We start from the raw sequence: 18,331 nt of genomic DNA on the forward strand, positions 1-18,331 counted from the left end.
ATCATGTAGGTTATACAGCACAAGAAAGCGAATAATCTCCTGGTGATCCGGATTAATCCGCATAGTTACTTGTGTCCAGTATTGTGGTTTATTGCTAGCCAATGGGGTGGAGTCAATCCCCTTCAGGGGTATAGGAGTTTCAAGAGGCTCCAAATCATACCCACAGCGTTTGGCAAAGGACCAATCCATAAGACTCAAAGCGGCGCCAGAGTCGACATAGGCATCCGCGGTAATAGATGATAAAGAACAAATCAGGGTCACAGATAGAATAAACTTAGACTGTAAAGTGCCAATTGAAACAGACTTATCAAGCTTCTTAGTACGCTTAGAGCATGCTGATATAACGTGAGTTGAATCACCGCAATAGAAGCACAACCCATTTTTTCGTCTAAAATTCTGCCGTTCACTTCTGGACAGAATTCTATCACATTGCATATTCTCTGGCGTCTTCTCAGTAGACACCGCCAAATGGTGCACAGGTTTGCGCTCCCGCAGACGCCTATCGATCTGGATAGCCATTGTCATGGACTCATTCAGACCCGCAGGCACAGGGAACCCCACCATAACATCCTTAATGGCATCAGAGAGACCCTCTCTGAAATTCGCCGCCAGGGCGCACTCATTCCACTGAGTAAGCACAGCCCATTTACGAAATTTCTGGCAGTATATTTCAGCTTCGTCTTGCCCCTGAGATAGGGACATCAAGGCCTTTTCCGCCTGAAGTTCTGACTGGGGTTCCTCATAAAGCAACCCCAAGGCCAGAAAAAACGCATCCACATTGAGCAACGCAGGATCCCCTGGAGCCAATGCAAAAGCCCAATCCTGAGGGTCGCCCCGGAGCAAGGAAATCACAATCCTGACCTGCTGAGCAGGATCTCCAGCAGAGCGAGATTTCAGGGACAAAAACAACTTGCAATTATTTTTGAAATTTTGAAAGCAAGATCTATTCCCTGAGAAAAATTCAGGCAAAGGAATTCTAGGTTCAGATATAGGAACATGAATAACAAAATCTTGTAAATTTTGAACTTTCGTGGTGAGATTATTCAAACCTGCAGCTAAACTCTGAATATCCATTTTAAACAGGTGAACACCGGCGCAGCGCTCCTTCCCTCATCAATGCGGTGAGCTGCATCGGCTAGATGCCTATACAGCTGACCCTGCGTTGACAGGCTGGGGGCCCACTGCTGGCAATGGCTCCCCCCGCCTGCTAGGGGCCCATAGCAGCTGGGTGGCAGAGCAGGGAGATCAATTCTCCCTGCTCTACTGCAGAATGCAACTATTGGTGTGCTGTGCACGCCAATACAGTTACAAAAAATACAGTTACATTATCGTAGCTCCGGGTGGGCCCCCTCTGCCCCCCAGTAGCTTTGCTACTGCCGGATGCTTAAGTCTGTGGGGTCCAGACTGCGCAGGCACGTCGCGCTTGCGCAGTCTATAAAGGCTTCAAACAGAGTGCCGCTCCCAGCATTATATTATAGATAATTTATACAATGTGATTTTCTGGATTTTATTTTTGATATTCTGTCTCTCAATGTTAAAATTAACCTACCCTTAAAATTATAGACTGTTCATGTCTTTGTCAGTGGGCAAACTTACAAAATCAGCAAGGGATCAAATACTTATTTCCCCCACTGCATATAGTTTTTGTACTAATATACCTTTTGTCAATGTGTTGCTTTTCCCGATCTTTTTTCCCTCGATATCCATTATCTTGGGGGAATGTTTATACCCCTATGTTATTTTGAATCTAAATACCTTTTATGCTATTTTATGAGTGTAACAATAATGATTTCTTCTAGGCAATGGTAATACATCTTAATGCTTAAGTGCGCATACCTAGATTTGCATAGGAAGTTATTCTTGAGTTCCACAGCGTGGAACGCATGTTACTGTTCAGAGGGTGCTGCTTAAGATGATCAAGAAGGTGCAACAGGAAGTGACGACATTGCGCTTTTGGTCATGATCGTGTGTTCCATAGAGTGGAACGCACACTATACACTATACCCTACGGAGATGTTCCCCAACTCCAGCCCTCAAGAGCCACCAACAGGTCATGTTTTCAGGATTTCCTTAGTATTGCACAGGTGATAGAATTATTGAGTGTTAAGGTGATGCAATTATTACCTGGGCCATACTAAGGAAATCCTGAAAACATGACCTGTTGATGGCTCTTGAGGACCGGAGTTGGGGAACACTGCCCTACGGGGTTAGATCCTGGATATCGGGGAGGCAGGAAATGTCATCAGGATCATTTCTGGCAGGTATTGTTGTGCTTCAGTGTGGAACGCACACCGGCACAGGGGAGAGCTACAACCGGTATCTTACTTGACATGAGGTGACAATGAATCCAGCCTAACAAACCGCCGATCATCAGGTTGACTGTGTTTTTTTAATTACTTTGGCAAATGGTAGGTGTTTAAATCCACTTGCTATGACCTTCCGGTATGCTAATTTCTATCATGGCATCTTGCATCTTTGGCATCGCCGCTATCAACCAGGCCTCTGCCTGATGAACCGGGACAGTGGGGAAACGAGTCGAGGCGCATCTTCTCTATGATAAGTCTCCTGAATAGTGATATGACTTTGCACCATATTGTATCTGTTTAATAATAACTGTATATACTGAATGTAATCCCTGAGCATGCTATCATATTTTAGGCCAGGGAAAAGTAATGTCAACCAAGAAATTCCTTTTTGTCCCTTTTGAGTTGTCATAGGGACAGATGTTTAATCTATATTCAGGTTAGCTATCATTATTGTATCTGTATAACCAACAGATTACCTACAGGGGATTGTATCTATATTTATATAAGCTAATTATTTCCCTGGGAATTTTTTTTTTTCATCTCATCTCTTTTCTATGTGTTTTCCCACCTGTCTATTAGTAGGGACATCTAGGGAAGTAAGGGATTGTCTTTGTTGAGTAGGAGCGCCAAAAAAATCGAGCTCTTAGGGTGCCAACCTCCACTGCTAGGCAAGAGTCAATTAGGACTACTGTAGGCTTCTGTAGATACTTGTTATCAATTTGGTTTCTGCTCACATTGATTTTTTTTTTTTTTTACCAATTGATTACATTGGTTAGGTGTAGTGTTGAGCGATACCTTCCAATACTCAAAGGTATCGGTATCGGATGGTATCGGCCGATATCCGAAAAATATCGGATATCGCCGATACCGATACCCGATACCAATGCAAGTCAATGGGACACAAGTATCGGAAGGTATCCTGGATGGTTCCCAGGGTCTGAAGGAGAGGAAACTCTCCTTCAGGCCCTGGGATCCATATTCATGTAAATAATAAAGAATTAAAATAAAAAAATATGGATATACTCACCCCTCCGGCGGCCCCTGGACCTTACCGATGTAACCGGCAGCCTCCGTTCCTAAGAATGAGGAGTTTAGGACCTGCGATGACGTCGCGGCTTGTGATTGGTCGCGTGAGCGGTCACATGAGCGGTCTCCTCTCCTCCAGACCCTGGGAACCATACACTGGGAACTTCCGATTCCGATTTCCGATATCACAAAAATATCGGAACTCGGTATCGGAATTCCGATACCGCAAGTATCGTCCGATACCCGATACTTGCGGTATCGGAATGCTCAACACTAGATAGGTGTCTTTTAATACTATAATTAAAATAAAACTGTTTTTAAACCCCTTTCTGACCACGGACAGGATAGTACGTCCGAGGTCAGAACCCCCGCTTTGATGCAGTCTCCGGCGGTGAGCCCGCATCAATGCCGTGACATGTCAACTGTTTTGAACAGCTGACATGTGCCCGCAATAGCGACGGGTGGAATCGCGATCCACCCGCTGCTATTAACTAGTTAAATGCCGCTGTCAAATGCTGGCAGCGGCATTTAACCGGCGCTTCCGGCCATAGGGCCGGAAATGAGCGCATCGCCGACCCTCGTCACATGATCGGGGGGTCAGCGATGCGTCTGCATAGTAATCATAGAGGTCTTTGAGACCTCTATGGTTACTGATGCCGGTTTGCTATGAGCGCCACCCTGTGGTTGGCGCTCATAGCAAGCCTGCAATTCATCTACATAGCAGCGATCTGATGATCGCTGCTATGTAGCTGAGCCGATCCAGTTGTGCCAGCTTCTAGCCTCCCATGGAGGCTATTGAAGCATGGCAAAAGTTTAAAAAAAAAAAAGTTAAAAAAAATATAAAAGTTTAAATCACCCCCCTTTCACCCCATTCAAAATAAAACAATTTAAAAAAAAAAATCAAACCTACACATATTTAGTATTGCCGCGTTCAGAATCGACCGATCTATAAAAAAAAAGCATTAACCTGATCACTAAACAGTGTAGCGAGAAAAAAAATTCGAAACGCCAGAATTACATTTTTTTGGTCGCCGCGACATTGCATTAAAATGCAATAACGGGGGATCAAAAGATCGTTATCTGCACAAAAGTGGTATCAATAAAAATGTCAGCTTGGAACGCAAAAAATAAGCCCTCAACTGACCCCAGATCACGTAAAAATGGAGACGCTATGTGTATCGGAAAATGGCGCAATTTTTTTTTTTTTAGCAAAGTTTGGATTTTTTTTTCACCACTTAGATAAAAGAGAACCTAGACATGTTTGGTGTCAATGAACTCGTAATGACCTGAAGAATCATAATGGCAGGTCAGTTTTAGCATTTAGTGAACCTAGCAAAAAAGCCAAACTAAAAACAAGTGTGGGATTGCATTTTTTTGCATTTTCACCGCACTTGGAATTTTTTTCCCATTTTCTAGTACACGACATGGTAAAATGAATGATGTCGTTCAAAAGTACATCTCGTCCCACAAAAAATAAGCCCTCACTCGGCCATATTGACGGAAAAATAAAAAAGTTATGGCTCTGGGAAGGAGGGGAGCGAAAAACGAACACGGAAAAATGGAAAATCCCAAGGTCATGAAGGGGTTAAGGGATTATGTGATCACACGTAATTATTAGTCCCAACTCTGTATACGATCTTGTTCACATACCTCTAAGGTGTCTAAACAGCAGAAATCACTCAAAGTGACCACATTTTGGAAACTACACCCCTGAAGGATTTTATTCAGGGCTATAGGGAGCATTTTAAACCCATAGGTACTACGCAGAATTTGATGACCTTAATTTGTCATATTGAAAAAGTTCATTTTTATTTACAAAAATCTTGCTTTAACCAAACCAATTTTGCAACAGATAACACCAAAAAGTGGACCTTAAAATTTGTTACCCATGTTCTTTCCAGCTTGGCAATACCCCAATCAAAAAGTTCTGTTTAGACAAACAGCAGAGCTCGGAATGGAAGGAACAATTTTAGAATTTTGGAACACAAATTTGGTTGTAAGAGATGGTAAGCACCATTCCGTATTTGCAGGTCCCCTAAGGTGCCTAAACAGCAGAAACTCCAAATAAGTAACCCCATATTGGAAACTACATCCCTCGTGGATTTTATCAAGGGGTATAGTGAGCATTTTGAACCTACAGAAACTACACAGAATTTGATGACAGCAGGCTGTCATATTAAAAAAAGTTCATTTTTTTCACAAAAATCTTGATTTAGCCCCAAATTACTCACTTTTGCAAGAGATATTATCAAAAAGTGTACCTACAATTTGTTACACACATACTTCTGAGTATGTCAATACCCAACATGTAGTCTAAAAGTTATCTTTGGAGAAACGGCAGGGCTCGGAACAGAAGGGGCAGAATTTGAACTTTAGCTCTATTTGGAATAGATATATACCGTATATACTCAAGTACAAGCCGAGTTTTTCAGCACATTTTTTCGTGCTGGAAACACCCCCCTCAGCTTATACACAAGTTACTTGTCTCAGGAATCCGTCGGGATAGGGGTAGCGGCGGAGCAGCGGGTCACAGAGGCAGGAGCCAGCGGCTGTGGCTAAAGCCTGTGCTGCTGCTAAAGAGAAATGAATATTCATTTCTCTTATAGCGCGCACAGTGAAACCCTCAGTCGCAGCCGCCGGCTTCTAGAAGACATTTTACTCACCCTCCAGCGTTCCCTCGCAGCATCTCGTTGGTCCTGGTGGCCTCGCAGCATCTCGTTGGTTCCGGCTTCCAGCAGCTCTCCCTGTTCTCAGCGATGACGTGGCACCGCTCTTTAAGGTAATGAATATGCACGCGTCTCCACTCCCATAGGTGTGGAGGGAATATTCATTACCTTAATGAGCAGTGCCACATGATCGCTCAGCACAGTGAGAGCTGCTGGAAGCCGGAACCAAAGAGATGCTGCAAGGGCGCCAGTACCAATGAGATGTAGGGCACGCTGGAGGGTGAGTAGGATGTTTTTGTTGTTTTTTTTGTAGTAGGAAGCATGCATACAAGGACGGGAGGGAGAAAGCCAGGCATACCAGGACAGCTACGGGAAAGAGGGGCACACATACCAGGATAGCTACGGGGGGAGCCACACATACCAGGACAGTTAAGGGGGGAGCCACACATACCAGGACAGCTATGGGTGGGAGCCACACATACCAGGACAGTTAAGGGGGGAGCCATGCATACCAGGGCAGCTACGGGTGGGAGCCACACATAACAGGACAGCTACGGGGGGAGCCACACATACCAGGACAGCGACGCGGGAGTCATGCATACCAGAACAGGATGGGGGGAGCCACGCATACCAGGACAGGGATGAGGGGACAATGCATATCCGCTTATACTCGAGTCAATAAGCTTACCCAGTTTTCCGTGGGAAAATTAGGTGCCTCGGCTTATACTCAGGTCGGCTTATACTTGAGTATATAGTGTAGTCATATTTGCAGAGCCTGTGTCGTTCAAGAGCAACAAAAAATCCCCATAGTTGTCTATTTTGCTAATTATACCCTCTAATGTATTTATCTAGGGAGGTCGTGAGTAGTTTGATACCACTATTTTTTATGCAGTTTTATGCAATACAAGTTTGAAATATTGCAATTTGCATTTTTTTCACTGTTACGTTTATAAATTTTTGTACATTCTGAGGAACACACCTCAAATTTTATTGCACTAGTTTTTATAGTAATTGTCGGTGTACACGTGGTAGTCTTGGTGAAGAAATGGTGTCAATAGTTCCCAGATAATTTTACCTGGGAAGCTAATTGTCTGGGGGCAGTTTGGTGGGTTAATTTGGCCGTCCCTAGCTTAGTAAATTAGAAAGGTACACGTGTGATCTGATGTGCTCTCACATTTTGCATAATTTTACTACGTATTTGGAGCACTTGGAGGGAATAAATTGGCAAAATGACAGACGGCCCTTGAAATTAATGAGGGACTCGTTGACTGCAACATTTTGCTTTGGGATATAGGAATTTAGAAATGATTCTTTTAGGAGGGAAATTAGGGGTCTCAATTTGTTAAGGTGATTGTAGGTGGGGCCATTTCTCGGTGGTCTTAGGAATTATCACTATAATGAGGAATCTCGTTAGTGCTTCATACATGGCATACATGGATACGTGTTCTCCAGGGTCTCAGGTACCCCCGGTACTCTGAAACCCCTGAGATTTTCTGACAATGGTGTTGCAATTGACCTATTTCTGAGGGCCGTTAAAAAGCAGTGCTGCGGAATAAGGGCCCTTAACCTCCGCTGATAAAAGGTGTATCGGTCGTCGTTAAGTGTTTTTTAATTATTTTATTATTTATTATGCTTTGCTTATACAGCGCTATCTTATTCCGCAGCGCTTTACATACATTATCATCATTGTCCCCATTGGGGCTCACAATCTAAATTTCCTATCAGTATGTCTTTGTAGTGTGGGAGAAAACCGGAGAACCACTGAGACACCGTGCTGCCTACATGTTTATAACATATTGGACTTAGTTGACACTATTTTGATAAAAAAAAAGGAGTCATTTATCATCACTCAAAAACCCACCAAAGATTTCCTCTTATTTAGACATATATGTGTCTAGCAAAGTATTCTGATTGGTGATTAAGTACGTAATATATTGTAGATGGCTGAGATTAGACCCTTAGTCAAGGATCCCGCTCTTTATATTCTCTCAAAGCTAGTTGGAATAGAAACTTGAATATCTTAAAATAAAGAGGAAACAAAATGATGAATTTGAAAGTGTTACGGCTGCGACCGCGAGCGAGCGTCCTAAGTGGGAATGCAATGTGGACCCACTGGACCACATAGAGTATCCTGGACCTACCCAGACTAGGGAAGGGCAGCCAGCAGGGTCTGTGGCAGCTGAGCAGATGGCAATGTGCAGAACTAGATTACACTGCACAATGGTGCATGAAGAAACAAAGTTTACTTAAATGAACACACAGTACATAAACAAAACATAATGATGTCAGGATCCCGATTTCACACATCTCAGTAGGGTACACATCTCAGGATAACAGATGAAGGCAGGAGGACATCACGGGTTGATGCAGTCCAGGGTCATCTGGCACGGGCTTACAAGGACGGCTTCTCTTTCAGGCCTCAGTTGTAGCGAAGGCTCAGCAGGAGAACATCAGACACCGACCTTGGACAGACATCAGACGATGGCAGGGGTCATCATAAGTTGATGCAGTCCAGGGTCATCTGGCAGGGGCTTACTAGAACGGCCTCTCAGGCCTTGGGCGTAGCACAGACTCAGCAGGAGAACATCAGACATCAATCCAGCATAGACGTAATTGCAGGGTGGACCCCGGGGAACCGGTGGAACATCGGATCCCAGGCAGGACATCGGACACAGCCTGGACATCAGGGCACAGACTGAACATCAGGACATCAAAACACGGACTGGACACTGGACATCAGGACACAGGCTGGACATCAGGACATTGGAGACAGGAAGGACATCAGGACACAGACAGGGCATCAGGACATCAGGAATACCGGATAGACATATGGGACACTGGCGTGGCAGCCCAGGGCATCAGTTACATCAGGACATTGGACACAAGAAGGACATCAGGACATAGGCAGTGCATCAGGACATTGGGAATACCGGATAGACTTCTGGGACACTGGTGTGGCAGCCCAGGTCATCGGCTGGGACACTGGCGTGGCAGCCCAGGGCATCAGTTACATCAGGACATTGGACACAGGAGAAAATCAGGACACAGGCAGGGCATGCGGACATCAGGAATACTGTATAGACATCTGGGACACTGGCGTGGCAGCCCGGGTCATCGGCTGTGCCACAAATGGCACAGGGCCAGGCAGCGGTGGTCATCAGGTTCCTAGCTACGGCCATAGGCTCCAGACATCGGACCTAGGAAGGAACTCACGTGTGATGGTGCAAGCACTGCTGGACTGCACCTGGGCCGGACGGGGTTAGCACCGCATAGCAGGCTGAGCACAGCATAGTAAGAGCTCAGCAAGAACACCGGACTCCATCTTTAAAAGATGAGCCCAGGAAGTTCAGACACTGGGTACGGGGTGTCAGACACAAAAGGACTTCAGGAACATAACACAGAGGACACAGTTTAGACAGGATCAGGTACTGGATATGCAGCCTCCAGGATAGGCAGATCTGGGTACTCTGCCCCAGAACAGGCGGAAAAAAACAAAACACAAATGGACTGGATATGCAGCCTCCAGGATAGGCGGATCTGGGTACTCTGCCCCCAGAACAGGCGGAAAAACAACATACTAACGGATCTTGGTACTCTGCCCCCAGAACAGGCGGAAAAACAACATACTAATGGATCTGGGTACTCTGCCCCCAGAACAGGCAGAAGAGCTGGATACTTAACACACAAGGCAAGACTCAGAAACACAATGCAATGCTTTGGCAATGCCCAACAGGAAAGAGGGAGTTTACATAGGAGCTGCCCCTCAGCAATAGGCTGAGGGAGCAACACAGGTGCACACTCAAACCCTAATAAAAGCAGGGTAGGTGTGGCCGCGCGCACCCTAAGCACAAACAGAAACCATTACAGCACAGACAGCACAGGAACTGTGGCTTAGGGCACCTGGCAGCGACTGCTAGCCTGAACACACGTGGAAAGTCATACACCAGCTGCAGAGGACCTTGCAAGCCACGGATAGCTTCCACAATGGCAGCCAGGGACCACACATGCGAGTGGTCATGCAGCAGGGCGAAGACATAACAACACATGCACAGCTACGCAGCAGCCCAGGGAACTGAGCCGCATCCATACAGGTAACAAACTACAGTATCTCTGCAAGTTAGGGGGAGAGGAGCAAGGGTTAAAGTGGAGACATGCAGAGTATCGCTGAAGAAACAAGGTATAAACCCACCGCCGTTACAGAAAGTAAGTCATCTTGGAAGGAAAAATTTGATTGAATGTCCTCAAACGAGTGGAGGGATTTAAAGCTACTGTATAGTCAATTATGCCCATAAAAATATGGAGGCCTGCTTGAGACCATGGTTTAGGTAAAATGGATTTAAGGGAACTGTGGATGAAACATACATTAAGTCAATGTTAAGTGCAAACAGGTTAGCTTAAATCTTTGGAAACAAATGCTGCAAATGTCCCTATACTGTAAATGTGATAGATCAGCTCATACTAAAAGGTTTTAAAACTGGACACTGAGACAGACATAAATCAAAACACGAATGCTATCTGGCAATTTAGCGTTTCTTGAATAGTTAGTTCCAAGCATCCCATTTTCTAGAGTATTTAAAGAGGCCATTGTTAATTATGGCAAAATGTATTTCAAAAGAACTGTAAAGTTGCATCCTTTCCAGGATCTCTGAAAAACTAGGAACATCAGGTTTTTCCAATATAACGCCAGTAAGTTCTTCACTACTAGGAAAATGTGGATCATGATGTATCATTTACCACCTTTCAAGAACTTTATAGAATGACTCATGTAAAGCCATTGATATGTTAGAGAAGTATGATTGTTGAATAGCCTTTTCCCATTGATCCAGACTCAGAGGTATGTTTAAGTCTTTTTCCTATCTAGTCATATATACATTTTCAATAAGCGTTTTGTTTTTATTAAAATGATGGTAGAGATTTTTGGTACACCAAATTAGTTTGTTTTTTTATATTAGTGAGTAATAAAATAATACATTTATACATTAAATACAACAAACAACAAATAATACAATAATACATTTTAGCTGGTGTGGTTTTTTCTTATAAATTTACGGATGTTGTCTTTTACTATCGTGGAGAGAATAAAGTCTGTGGATTTCGAGTTGAACTTATCTTTAATTTCTTTAAAAGGCATGAAATCGCCTCCATCGGAACCTGCTTTCTAGATTTATATCATAATACATTTAAAAAAAAGTGGGTGGACCTGGAGACAGAGATTTCAGTGGTCGATCCCAGAGTTAACATCTGGCGGGGGGTGCGGGGGTTCAAGGGGGGAGCCTTCCCTTTCTTACTAGAAATCTGATTCTTTTTGTTAAATGCAATAACCTAAAGCTCAATATGTCATCTATACCAGGTCCCTTGACCCCCGATCTCTGACAATCCGGATTTCCCTGCGGGCCTGGATAAAATCATATTCCTTCATAAGCATAGGGATGGCCATCCAATAGTGTATGATTACATTACCCCTTCATCTGTAAAGCCTTTGCACTCCCTCTTTGAGGGATCGGACACCCCGCCTGGGGTATGGCTACTTTATGAACAAATCAAAAGCTATATTCTCGGGGTATCCAAACGGGTTGACCTATTCCGACCGCTTACTTCTTTTGAGTCGGCGTGTCTGGGTGGGGACCCTCCATCACACACAGTATCACTCTTGTATAAAATATTCCAGGGGCACCAGATATCTACATTAGATCCTCCTGCTTTCTTTCAGAAATGGGACATCGACTTGAATAAGCCGTTAATACCAGATGATAGGAATAGGAGTCTGCTCTACACACTTAGATCCTCACTATGTGCGGACTATCAAGAGAGAGGTTATAGACTTTTGGCTCGGTGGTATAGATGCCCAGACAACATTCATTCTATGTTTCCAAATACCTCAGACACGTGCTGGAGATGTTGGAAGGAGAGGGGATCGTACATACATATTTAGTGGTCTTGACCATCCATTAAAGGTTTCTGGGAGGATGTTTTTAACCTTCACAGTAAGCTATCTATGCACAAAGCCCGACACATGATAGAAGTGGCCCTGCTATCTATTTGTGAGCTTTCCATAGCTAAAATTAAGAAAGGCCTCCTTAGATATTTCTTGAAAGCTGCACGTAATTTAATACCTCGCTATTGGAAGCAGACGAATACCCCTTCGAGATCTGAGCTTGTGGTGGAGCTGAACCACCTCTTTAGAATGGAGCAACTGGTTGGTCAGGACACTGGACAAGGTCCTAAACACATGGGCCCCTTGGATAATGTTTAGGGAGACCGCGGGTCTGACTGTATGGCTCAGTGGAGTCTCTGACTCAAGCCATTAATTTTTTTGGATATGATCCCTTGGGCTGTGAATCAATATACATTAACATCGACTCCGGGTTGAGTTAGATGGGACGACGGTGACCGGTTCCCCCCCACCCTCCCCCCCTTGTCTCTTCTTTTTTCTCTGTCTCTCCCCACTTTCTTCTCTTTGTCCGTTAATTGTTGTTTTGGTTATAAAGGTGTTAAGGCTATGTTTAGGAATTAATTTGGATAACCTACTCCGGTAATATATCTGAGCCTGGCTGTTAATTTGGGTTCCGTAGATATTGAACCACACTATGACTATGACTATAATAATAATAAATAATAATAATAATCTTAATTTATATAGCGCCAACATATTCCGCAGCGCTTTACAGTTTAACAGTTTCAAACACAACAGTCATAGGTAACAACGTTAACAATACAGTAATAAAGCAAAAATAAGACAAAATAAGACGACCCTGCTCGTGAGAGCTTACAATCTACAATGAGGTGGGGAGATACAAAGCACAGGTGTGTATTTACAATGGTGTATTTACAGTGATGGTCCAGCCATCTTCCGGGGGTGGGGGTAGATGGAAGTAGTGAATGGGTTACACACGCACAAAAACATAAAATGAGTTTGATTAGGGAACGTGATAGGCCGCTCTGAACAAATGTGTTTTGAGCGAGCGCCTAAAACTATGCAAGTTGTGGATGGTCCTAATGTCTTGGGGTAGAGCATTCCAGAGGATTGGTGCAGCACGGGAGAAGTCTTGGAGTCGGGAGTGGGAGGTACAGATTATTGCAGAGGTTAGTCGAAAGTCATTTGCAGAGCGCAGAGGTCGGTTAGGCCGATAGACAGAAATGAGGGAGGAGATGTAAGGGGGTGCCGCACTATGGAGAGCTTTGTGGGTGAGAACAAGTACTTTGAATTGTATCCTGTAATGAATGGGCAGCCAGTGTAACGACTGGCGAAGAGCGGACACGTCCGAGTAACGATTAGCCAGATGGACGACCCTGGCTGCTGCATTAAGGATAGACTGGAGAGGGGAAAGTCGAGTGAGGGGGAGGCCAATTAATAGAGCGTTAGGGTACCGTCACACATTGAAATTTTCATCGCTGCGACGGCACGATCCGTGACGTCGCAGCGATCGTATGATTATCGCTCCAGCGTCGTAGACTGCTGTCACACGGTGCAATCACGGCGCTGGAGCGATGCCGAAGTCCCCGGGTAACCGGGGTAAACATCGGGTAACTAAGCGCAGGGCCGCGCTTAGTAACCCGATGTTTACCCTGGTTACAAGCGTAAACGTAAAAAAACAAACAGTACATACTCACCCGTCGGTGTCCTTCAGGTCCCTTGCCGTCTGCTTCCTGCTCTGAGTGCAGCCGTACACTGAGAGCAGAGCGCAGCACCGCTGTGATCTGCTCTCACTTTCCGGCCGGCACTCAGAGCAGGAAGCAGACTGCAAGGGACCTGAAGGACACCGACGGGTGAGTATGTACGGTTTGTTTTTTTACGTTTACGCTTGTAACCAGGGTAAACATCGGGTTACTAAGCGCGGCCCTGCGCTTAGTTACCCGATGTTTACCCTGGTTACAAGCGAAGACATCGCTGGATCGCTGTCACACACAACGATCCAGCGATGTCAGCGGGTGATCAAGCGACGAAAGAAAGTTCCAAACGATCTGCTATGACGTACGATTCTCAGCAGGGTATCTGATCGCAGTAGCGTGTCAGACACAGCGATATCGTAACGATATCGCTAGAACGTCACGAATCGTAACGTCGTAGCGATGGAAATTTCAATGTGTGACGGTACCCTTACAGTAGTCCAGACGGGAGTGGATTAGGGCGACAGTGAGAGTTTTTGTTGTCTCCATGGTGAGAAAAGGGAGGACTCTAGAGATGTTCTTTAGGTGTAAGCGGCACGAGCGGGCAAGACATTGTATGTGGGAGGTGAAGGAGAGATCGGAGTCAAACATAACACCCAGACAGCATGCCTGCTGCCAGGGTGTTATGATGGTGCCACCCACAGAGAGGGAAATGTCAGATTTAGGGAGGTTAGTAGAAGGCGGGAGCAGAAGAAGTTCAGTTTTGGAGAGGTTGAGTTTCAGATAGAGAGCGGACATGATGTTGGAGACTGCAGACAGACAGTCAGTGGCGTTCTGTAGTACAGGGGGGGTAAGGTCAGGGGATGACGTGTATAGTTGTGTGTCATCAGCATAAAGATGGTACTGAAAACCAAATCTGCTGATGGTCTGTCCAATTGGGGCCGTGTAGAGGGAGAAGAGAAGGGGGCCAAGGACTGAGCCCTGGGGTACCCCGACAGTGAGAGGAAGAGGAGATGAAGTGGAGCCAGAGAACACAACACTGAAGGAGCGGTCAGAAAGATAGGAGGAGAACCAGGAGAGAGCAGTGTCCTTAACGCCTAGTGACTGGAGCCTAGAGAGTAGGAGAGGGTGGTCAACAGTGTCGAAAGCTGCAGAAAGATCGAGGAGAATGAGCAGAGAGTGGTCACCGTTACATTTTGCTGTCAGAAGGTCATTGGTCACCTTGATGAGTGCAGTTTCTGTCGAATGTAGGGCGCGGAAACCAGACTGTGAAGGGTCTAGAAGGGAATGGGTGGAGAGGTAACGGGTAAGGCGGGAGTAGACTAGGCGCTCCAGGAGTTTTGAGATGAAGGGGAGATTGGAGACTGGTCTGTAGTTATTTGTGCATGATGGGTCAAGGGTGGGTTTTTTTAGTAATGGAGTAATGATAGAGTGTTTGAAGGAGGAGGGAAAAATACCAGATGTAAGGGAGAGATTAAAAATTGTAGTTAGGTGAGTTGTGACGACTGGAGAGAGAGACTGGAGGAGGTGTGAGGGAATGGGGTCGGTGGTGCATGTAGACGGACGAGAAGAGGAGAGGAGCTTGGAAACTTCTTCTTCTGTGATGGGATCGAATGTGGAGAGTGAGCCAGGGGAGATGCAGGGAGGGTTGGGAGTCATTGCACTTGGTGTCTGGGAGCGGATTTCCTGCCGGATATTGTCTATTTTCTCTATAAAGTGGGAGGCCAGGTCATCAGCACAAATGTCTGTGATAGGGTCTTGTGCTTTTGGCCTGAGGAGGGAGTGAAAGGTGTTAAAAAGTTTCTTGGGGTTGTTGGATAGTGAGGAGATCAGGGTGGTGTAGTAGGACTGCTTGGCGAGGTGAAGGGCAGAGTTATAGGTCCTTAACATAAATTTGAAGTGTATGAAGTCTCCTGGTGTGCGAGTTTTCCTCCATAAGCGTTCAGCACACCTAGAGCATCGCTAGAGAAATCAGGTTTGCGATGTGAGCCAGGGCTGTTTCACTCTGTGTTTGGAGGTTCTGATATTCCATCGCCATTGGATACAACCTAGTATATGGTTGAGGGGTGGGTGTCTTTGGGTGCCCACTCTAGAATTAACCCACTGATTCATGGTTCTCTTTAAAGTGCTACTAGCATAATTCCTTTTTATAAGAAGACAACAGAGTCATGGTGTGGGATTATAGAGTAATGTTTATTACATTTTCTCTTGGTTACAGTGTTAATAATTCAAATGTCATTTCAAGTTGTATCCATTTGCTATTATCATACTCCAATGGTTTTTGTAAAAATGACTTCACTCAATAAACTTGATTTACACAAAAGGCATGAAATCGTTGCCATTATATACGTCTTTAATTTTTTTATTTTTTTTCCAATAATCCGGAAGATCAAATTTATAGACACTGGCCAATAAGGAAATTGGAACATTTGTAGTTAATATGTGTTTATTACTACCTTTAGTTGGTTTAGCAAGTGTTTTCCAAGCAAAAATTAGTGCTTGGAAGATCGGAGATTGAGGAGTAGTAAAATTCGTTCTGAACAGATGGTTATAAATTATTTCTTCTAGGGGATTGTTTTTATTAAGTGTTAGTTCCAGTTGCAACCAGGCAGGTGCATTGTTTTGGTTAAGCCAATATATACTATGTCTGATCAGGTTGAAGAAATAGTAGGCTTTAATCCTATCCCCCATTTTTCTTAGATTTATATAGTATATCAACTGCTACTCTTGATTTTTCTTGTTCCAAATAAACTTATTAACCCCTTCATGACCTTGGGATTTTCCGTTTTTCCGTTCGTCTAGAAAAAAATATAAACCCTTTGATTTTTGTTTATAAATTTTGAAATAGGAAATTTTAGAAAAGTCATAAAAATTCGATAGTATTGCCTCTACTGAGTTTATTGGATCTTTTAAAGTCAGAAATATATCATCAGCAAAAATACTGATTTTATATTGTCTCAAGTTAGTTTCAATGCATTGAATTTTGGGATTGGCTCTTATTTTTTCAGCCAGAGGCTCAATTGCTAAGGTGAATAGGAGTGGAGACAAAGGAAATCCTTGTCTGGTCCTGTTGGATGCAGAAAAGGGCAACGACAGGCAATTGTTAACATAGATCTTTGCAGTGGGGTTAGAGTATAACAAAATATAGATGATAAAATTGTTGATTAAAGCCAAACTTAACCAAAGTATCTTTTAGATAGCTGAGTCTGTCGAATGCCTTTTCTGCATCCAACGTTATAAAAATTGAAGGGGTGTTTGATGTTTTAATTAGGTTTAAAATATTAATCACTTTCCTTGTCCCGTCTGAAGCTTGATGGCCTTTCACAAAGCCTATCTGATCTTTTTTAACTATTCGAGGGACAATGTTTTTCAATCTGTCCACCAGTATCTTAGAATATATTTTTATATCGCAATGTATAAGCGATACGGGTCTATAATTTTGAATTTTTTTCAAGATTTACCTTAGGTTTCGGTAATAGTATAATAGTCGCCTCTAGCATTTCTCTGGGAAATGAACTGATTTTTTGAGGCCTGGTTGACTACTTGAACCAAATGTGGCGAAAGGATGCTTAAAAAGGTTTTATAGAATTCATTATTATAGCCATCTGGACCAGGTGACTTTTGGGATTCAAGATTTTTAATTGTGTCTACCACTTCCTATTCAGTAAAAGGGAAGTTAAAATTTCTAAGTCTGTAGTATCTTGTTTAGGCAGATCTAGATCTTTTAAGAAAGTTTCGGTTTCATTGGGATTCTAGGGAAGAGATGATGGAATATTAGACAAATTGCATAAACTTTCATGGAATCGTGCAAAAGCATTGGTTATATCCTGTGGGTGAAATTTATAATCCCCTGAGGATTTAATCTTATCTATTCTTCTCCTAATTCTATCTAATTTTAGTTTGCGCATCATAAATCTAGTCGGTTTATTTATTTAAGAATACACCTTATATTGAGATGCCTTGATCATTGAGTCAAACTCAGAACAGATTTCTGATCTGAATGATTGTCCTAAAATATATTAATTCCATATGTATTTTAGATGAGGGACAGGAAAGATTGTTTTGTATCTCTTCTTTGTTTTTATTTTGAGTTTGCAAATGTTGAATTTTCTCTATATTCTTTTTTTGTGCCTAGCTGAGATTTGAATCAGGTGTACTCTTAAAACTGCTTTATAGGCGTTTCAGATTAAGAATGGGCCAGTATTACTCCGGACATTTTCCTTAAAGTAATGGATTGTAGCTGATTCAATCTAATGATCCATAAAAAGAAGTTTTTTTCTAGATGAACCCATAGAAAATTCACCTATTACTGGGCAATGATCTGACATTGTTTTATCAATGATATTAACGCTTTTGAATTTTTTAAATGTAAACACATCAGACAATATCAGATCTATACGAGAGAAGGATTTATGAACATCTGGAAAAAAACATATATTCTCTAGATGTCATGTTAAGACATCTAAAAATGTCATACAATTCGCTTCATTGTAACCGTTTGTTCAGACAAGGCAAAGAATGTCGAGTGGAGGAGAACGAATCCATTCGGCCGTCTGGGACCATATTAAAGTCTCTTATAAGCGTGGTGCGTTTATCCAATAAAGGATCAAGTGGGTATTTTAGCAACTGGATAAAAAGTAACCTTTATTTAGGTATATATATATATATATATATATATATATATATATATATATATATATATATATATATATATAAAAAAGCCAA

Source organism: Ranitomeya variabilis, chromosome 8 (assembly GCF_051348905.1).
Source record: "Ranitomeya variabilis isolate aRanVar5 chromosome 8, aRanVar5.hap1, whole genome shotgun sequence".
Taxonomy (NCBI): Eukaryota; Metazoa; Chordata; class Amphibia; order Anura; family Dendrobatidae; genus Ranitomeya; species Ranitomeya variabilis.